At 46.5% G+C, this 6,167-nt stretch overlaps 1 non-coding gene across 1 annotated transcript; it reads right to left on the bottom strand.

The window, feature by feature from the left end:
- Positions 1-1,830: 1,830 nt before the first annotated feature.
- Positions 1,831-1,903, bottom strand: trnat-ugu (transfer RNA threonine (anticodon UGU)). The gene has a single exon. It is a non-coding gene; the product is annotated as a tRNA-Thr (tRNA).
- Positions 1,904-6,167: the final 4,264 nt, after the last annotated feature.

Here is a 6,167-nt window from a genome sequence, read left to right on the forward strand (position 1 = left end):
TCACCAGACTAATTCCTGGGATGGTGGGATCGTCCTATGAGAGATTGAGGAGACTGGGCCTGTATTCTCTAGAGTTTAGAAGGATGAGAGGTGATCTCATCGAAACATACAAAATTCCTGCAGGGCCCAGCAGGCTAGATGCAGAAAGGATGATTTCTCTGGCTGGGGTTAGAACCAGGGGACACAGTCTCAGAATAAGGGGTAGGCTGTTTAAGACTGAGATGAGGAGGAATTTATTCACTCAGAGAGTGGTGACTGTTTGGAGTTCTCTACCCCAGAGGGCTGTGGAAGCTCAGTCATTGAGCATGTTCAAGACTGAGATTAATAGATTTCTAGATATTAAAGACATCAAGGGATATGGGGATTGTGCAGAAAAATGATGTTGAGTTAGAAGATCAGCCATGACCTAGTTGAATGGTGCAACAGGCTCGAGGGCCGAATGGCCTATCCTTGCTCCTATTTCCTGAATTCCTATGTTTCCTTCAGTGCTTTCCTGGCTAGTTCCCACTGTGTTATCTCCATTAACTTGAGTTCACCCAAAACTTTGCCAATGTTCTAACTTGTACCAGGTCTCATCCACCCTCTCAGGAAGTTTGTTTCAGATTCCAGCCACCCTCTGGGTGAAAAAATGTTTCCTTGCATCACTGTTACTCCTTTTCCCAATTATTTGAAACTGTGCCCTCTAGTTATTGATGTTCTCTTGAGTGGGAACAGTTTCTCACAATTTACCCTGTCCATACCCCTCAGGATCTAGAATGCCTCTATTAAGTCTCCCCTCAGCCTTTTTTTCTCTAAGGAAAACAGTCCCAACCTCCAATCTATCCTCACATCTATAGTTGTTTATCCCAGGAATCGTTCTTGTGAATCTCGTCTGTACTCTCTCCAATGCCGTCACATCCTTCCTCAAGTATGGCGTTCGGAACTGGACGCAATACTCCAGACGAGGCCTGACTAGTGTCTTATACAAGTTCAACATGACTTCCTTACTCTTGTATTCAATGCCCTATTAATAAAGCCTAAGATATTAAATGCTTTATTAACTGCTCTCTCAACATGCTCTGCCATCTTCAATGACCTATATATGTTTACACCAAGTTGTTCCTGCACTTCCTTTGGAGGCTCTCCCTTCATTTTATGCTGCCTCACCATATTTTTCCAGCCAAAATGAATCACTTCACACTTCTCTGCATTGAACTTCATCTGCCACTTGTCTGCCCAATCTACCAACATGTTTGTCCTTTTGAAGTTCAAGACTGTCCTCATCACAGTTGACAACATTTCCAATCTTCGTATCATCTGCAAGTTTTGAAATCCCGTACACCACAGTCTAGGTCATTAATATACACCAGGAAGAGCAAGGGTCCCAACACTGACCCCTGAGGAACTCCACTGCAAACCTTCCTCCAATCTGAAAAACAACCAATTATCACTACAGTTCTGCTGAAGGGTCACGAGGACTCGAAACGTCGACTCTTTTCGTCTCTGCCAATGCTGCCAGACCTGCTGAGTTTTTCCAGGTAATTCTGTTTTTGTTTTCAATTATCACTACTCTCTGCTTTTTGCCACTCAGCCAATTTCTTATCCCAATGCCGACTTTGCATTTATCCCATTTTGCTCACAAGGCTGTTGGCCTCATGATGACTAAAACTTGCTCAGCCAGGTGGGTTTTAGGAGGGGCCGGAATCCCAGACCATCGGGGGCTGAAAACACAGCTGATCCTCTGTGGAATATGAAGACTTATCAATCGCATATTTCCTCAGAGATTTAAAATGTTCCCTCTTTTTGTTTGGATGTATTTGATTTTTAGACTTGGGGGGTAAAAGTCCAGAGAGGCCCCAGCGAGGATCGAACTCGCGACCCCTGGTTTACAAGACCAGTGCTCTAACCACTGAGCTATGGAGCCTGAACCACAACCCAACACAGGAGCCTCTCCGACTCATCCGTACACCGCGGCTCCAGGACATTTTCCTTTCTTTGCCTTGTTGGGGACCCCCCCAGACCCCCCTCTCCGCCCCTTCACCCGCCCCCGCCCGAGCCCCCAAATCACGACCCTCATCGCCTGGGCTCGAATTATTGACAATGCAGCCGGGGGCTGCGCCACCAGCACTCAGCCGCCAGGGGGCAGGGAGCGGGACACATCCCTCCCAAGGTGCTGCCATCTCATCACCAGCAGAAGGCGCTGCACTCGGATGTCGCAATACTCGCCGCGCACCAGCGGAGGGCGCTGCACTCGGCTGTCGCAATACTCGCCGCGCACCAGCGGAGGGCGCTGCACTCGGCTGTCGCAATACTCGTTGCCGGCCAGCGGAGGGCGCCCCCTGCTGGATTTCAGGGAGAAGGGAAAATGAAGACAAACTGGGAACCAGTGGCTGAATCAGAGGCAGAGAGGAATGCAAATTGTATATATAAACACAAAAAACTGCGGATGCTGGAAATCCAAAACAAAAACAGAAATACCTGGAAAAACTCAGCAGGTCTGGCAGCATCTGCGGAGAAGAGCAAAGGGGTGAAGAGAAAGGGGCGAAATATATTTCACCCCTTTCCTATTTTTACTTAGTTCTATTGAAGGGTCATGAGGACTCGAAATGTCAACTCTTTTCTTCTCCGCCGATGCTGCCAGACCTGCTGAGTTTTCCCAGGTATTTCTGTTTTTGTTATGCAAATTATTGTGTCAGCTCCTTAAATGCAACTTGGCCATTTAGGCAAAAAAAATCCAGAGAATCAAAAGCAAATTTTACAGATTCTGGAAATCTGCCCCTGTCCTTACTCATAAGTATGGGATGCCAGTGCAGTGTCATCAGCAAACAGCAACCCAAACTTGAGCAACTCACAGACCAGTTATGCCTGTCTCCTTATGGGTATGTGGAACATTCCTTGTTCCAGTCCTACTCCGGCCCCCTCCCACAACTCTTTCTCCGGTACATCGATGATTACTTTGGTGCTGCTTCTTGCTCTCGTCTGGACCTGGAAACATTTATTAATTTTGCTTCCAATTTCCACCCCTCCATCATTTTCACATGGTCCATCTCTGACACTTCCCTTCCCTTCCTTGACCTCTCTGTCTCAATTTCTGGTGATAGACTGTCCACCAATATCCATTACAAGCCTACCGACTCCCACAGCTACCTCGATTACAGCTCCTCACACCCCGCTTCCTGTAAGGACTCCATCCCATTCTCTCAGTTCCTTCGCCTCCATCGCATCTGTTCTGATGACGCTACCTTCAAAAACAGTTCCTCTGACATGTCCTCCTTCTTCCTTAACCGAGGTTTTCCACCCACGGTGGTTGACAGGGCCCTCAACCGTGTCTGGCCCATCTCCCGCGCATCCGCCCTCACACCTTCCTCTCCCTCCCAGAAACATGATAGGGTCCCCCTTGTCCTCACTTATCACCCCACCAACCTCCACATTCAAAGGATCATCCTCCACCATTTCTGCCAGCTCCAGCATGATGCCACCATCAAACACAACTTCCCTTCACCCCCCCTGGCGGCATTCCGCAGGGATCGTTCCCTCCGGGACACCCTGGTCCACTCCTCCATCACCCCCTGCACCTCAACCCCCTCCCATAGCACCTTCCCATGCAACCACAGAAGGTGCAACACCTGCCCCTTTACTTCCCCTCTCCTCACCGTCCAAGGGCCCAAACACTCCTTTCAAGTGAAGCAGCATTTCACTTGCATGTCCCTCAATTTAGTCTACTGCATTCGCTGCTCCCAATGCGGTTTCCTCTACATTGGAGAGACCAAACGCAGACTGGGTGACCACTTTGCAGAACACCTTCGGCCTGTCCGCAAGCATGACCCAGACCTCCCTGTCGCTTTCCATTTCAACACTCCACCCTGCTCTCATGCCCACATGTCCGTCCTTGACTTGCTGCATTGTTCCAGTGAAGCTCAACGCAAACTGGAGGAACAGCACCTCATCTTCCGACTAGGCACTTTACAGCCTTCCGGACTGAATATTGAGTTCAACAATTTTAGATCATGAACTCTCTCCTCCATCCCCACCCTGTTTCCGATCACCCCCCTTTTTTTCCCAATAATTTATATAGATTTTTCTTTTCCCACCTATTTCCATTGTTTTTAAATGTATTTCCATCCATTGTTTTATCTATACCTTTTAGCCTTTTTTGATTCCTTCACCCCACCCCACCCCACCCCCACTAGGGCTATCTGTACCTTGCTTGTCCTGCTTTCTACCCTTAATTAGCACATTCCTTAGATAATATCACCACCTTCAACACCTCTTTGTTCTTTTGTCTATGACATCTTTTGTTATCTCCACCTATCACTGGCCCTCTATCCAGCTCTACTTGTCCCACCCCCCCCTTAAACCAGCTTATATTTCACCTCTCTTCTATTTTTACTTAGTTCTGTTGAAGGGTCATTCGGACTCGAAACGTCAATTGTGTTCCTCTCCGCAGATGCTGCCAGACCTGCTGAGTTTTTCCAGGTATTTTTGTTTTTGTTTTGGATTTCCAGCATCCGCAATGTTTTGCTTTTAACTCACAGACTTGGTCTTGGTACGTAGACTTGCCAAGTTGAACACCTTGCCGTCAGCTCTGGCATGTAGGTAGACACCCTCATTTGAGTCACCAGAAGGATACAATAGCAGCATGGAGAAAAATTTGCCAAAGTGAGTTGATGCCAGGACGTACCACTGCTTTACACCACTGCTGATCTTGAAAGCCCCGGATGATGTTCCATTTTAACTGACAAAACTGTGCATGTTCTTGTGGAAAGAAGAAATGTCAGGTCTCCAGGCATGCAGCCTATTTTCCGCAGCAGTTTTTAAAGAGTCCGTCTCTGCTGACAGGGTCGAAGGTCTTGGTGATGTCTATGAAGGCAATGTAGAGCGGCCTGCACTGCTCGCAACACTTCTCCTTACTGTCAAAGTGAGAAAACCGTGTCAATTGTTGATCTGCCAGCTCTGAAGCTGCCCTGAGACTCCAGACAGATGTGTGATTCCAGGGTCTGCAACCTGGTCAGAGCAGCATGAACAAGAACCTTCCCCACAATCCTTAACAAGGAGATGGCTCGGTCATTACAATCCCCTTTGTTTGTTATACCAGGTGACTATTTTTGAATCACTCATGTCTTGAGGCACAATTTTTTTCTTCCAGCAAGGACAAAGAACAATCCAGAATAAGAAAAATTAACTGGGGAAAAGCCAACTTCTGTAGGTTAAGAACGGATCTGGGATGAATAAATTGAAGCCAAAGGTTGGCAGGAAAAATGGTAGCTGATCAATGGGCTACCTTTAAAGAAGAAATGATTTGGGCACAGTCAAGGGAGATTCCCTCGAAAGAGAAAGGTAGGGCAAACAAATCCAGAGCCGTCTGGATGACAAAGGAGATAGAAATTAAGATAAAGAAGAAAAAGTATGATTATGACAGGCATCAGGTGGAAAATACAATTGAAAACCAAGCTGAATATCGAGGTTCAGAGGAGAGATGAAGAAGTAAATAAGAGAAGAAAAGAGGGAGTATGAAAAGAGGCCAGCAGCTAATATAAAAGGGAATTACAAAGTCTTCTTTAGGCATATAAATAGTAAAAGGAGGAGTAGAGCCAATTAACGACCAACAAAGGAATTTACAAATGAGGGCAGTGGGCTTAGCTGATGTATTAAATGGTTACTTTGCATCTGTCTTTACCAAGGAAGAAGATGCTCCCCCGACTGTGGTAAAAGAGAAGGCAGTTCAGACACTAGATGGGTTTAAAATTGAAAAGGAGGAGGTATTGGATAGGTTATCTGTACCTAAAGTTGATAAGACACAGGACCAGTGAGATGTGTCCAAGCGTACTGAGGGAAGTGAGAATGGAAATTGCAGAGGCCCTGACCATAATTCTACTGCCTTCCTTAGACTCAAGGTGGTGCCAGAGGACTGGAGAATTGCAAACATTACACCCTTGTTCAAAAAAGGTAAAGATAAGCCCAGCAACTACAAACCGGTCAGTTTAACTTCGGTGGTTGGGAAACTTCTGGAGCCAATAATCTGGGACAAAATTAATAGTCACTGACAAATGTGGTTTAATTAAGAAAAGCCAGCATTGATTTATTCAAGGAAAATTGTGTTTAACTAATTTGCTGGATTTTTTTTTTGAAGAGGCCACAGAGAGGGTTAATGAGGGCAATGCAGCTGATGTGGTGTACATGGACTTCCA

This window comes from Cetorhinus maximus, chromosome 18 (genome assembly GCF_964194155.1).
Source record: "Cetorhinus maximus chromosome 18, sCetMax3.hap1.1, whole genome shotgun sequence".
In the NCBI taxonomy this organism is placed as follows: domain Eukaryota; kingdom Metazoa; phylum Chordata; class Chondrichthyes; order Lamniformes; family Cetorhinidae; genus Cetorhinus; species Cetorhinus maximus.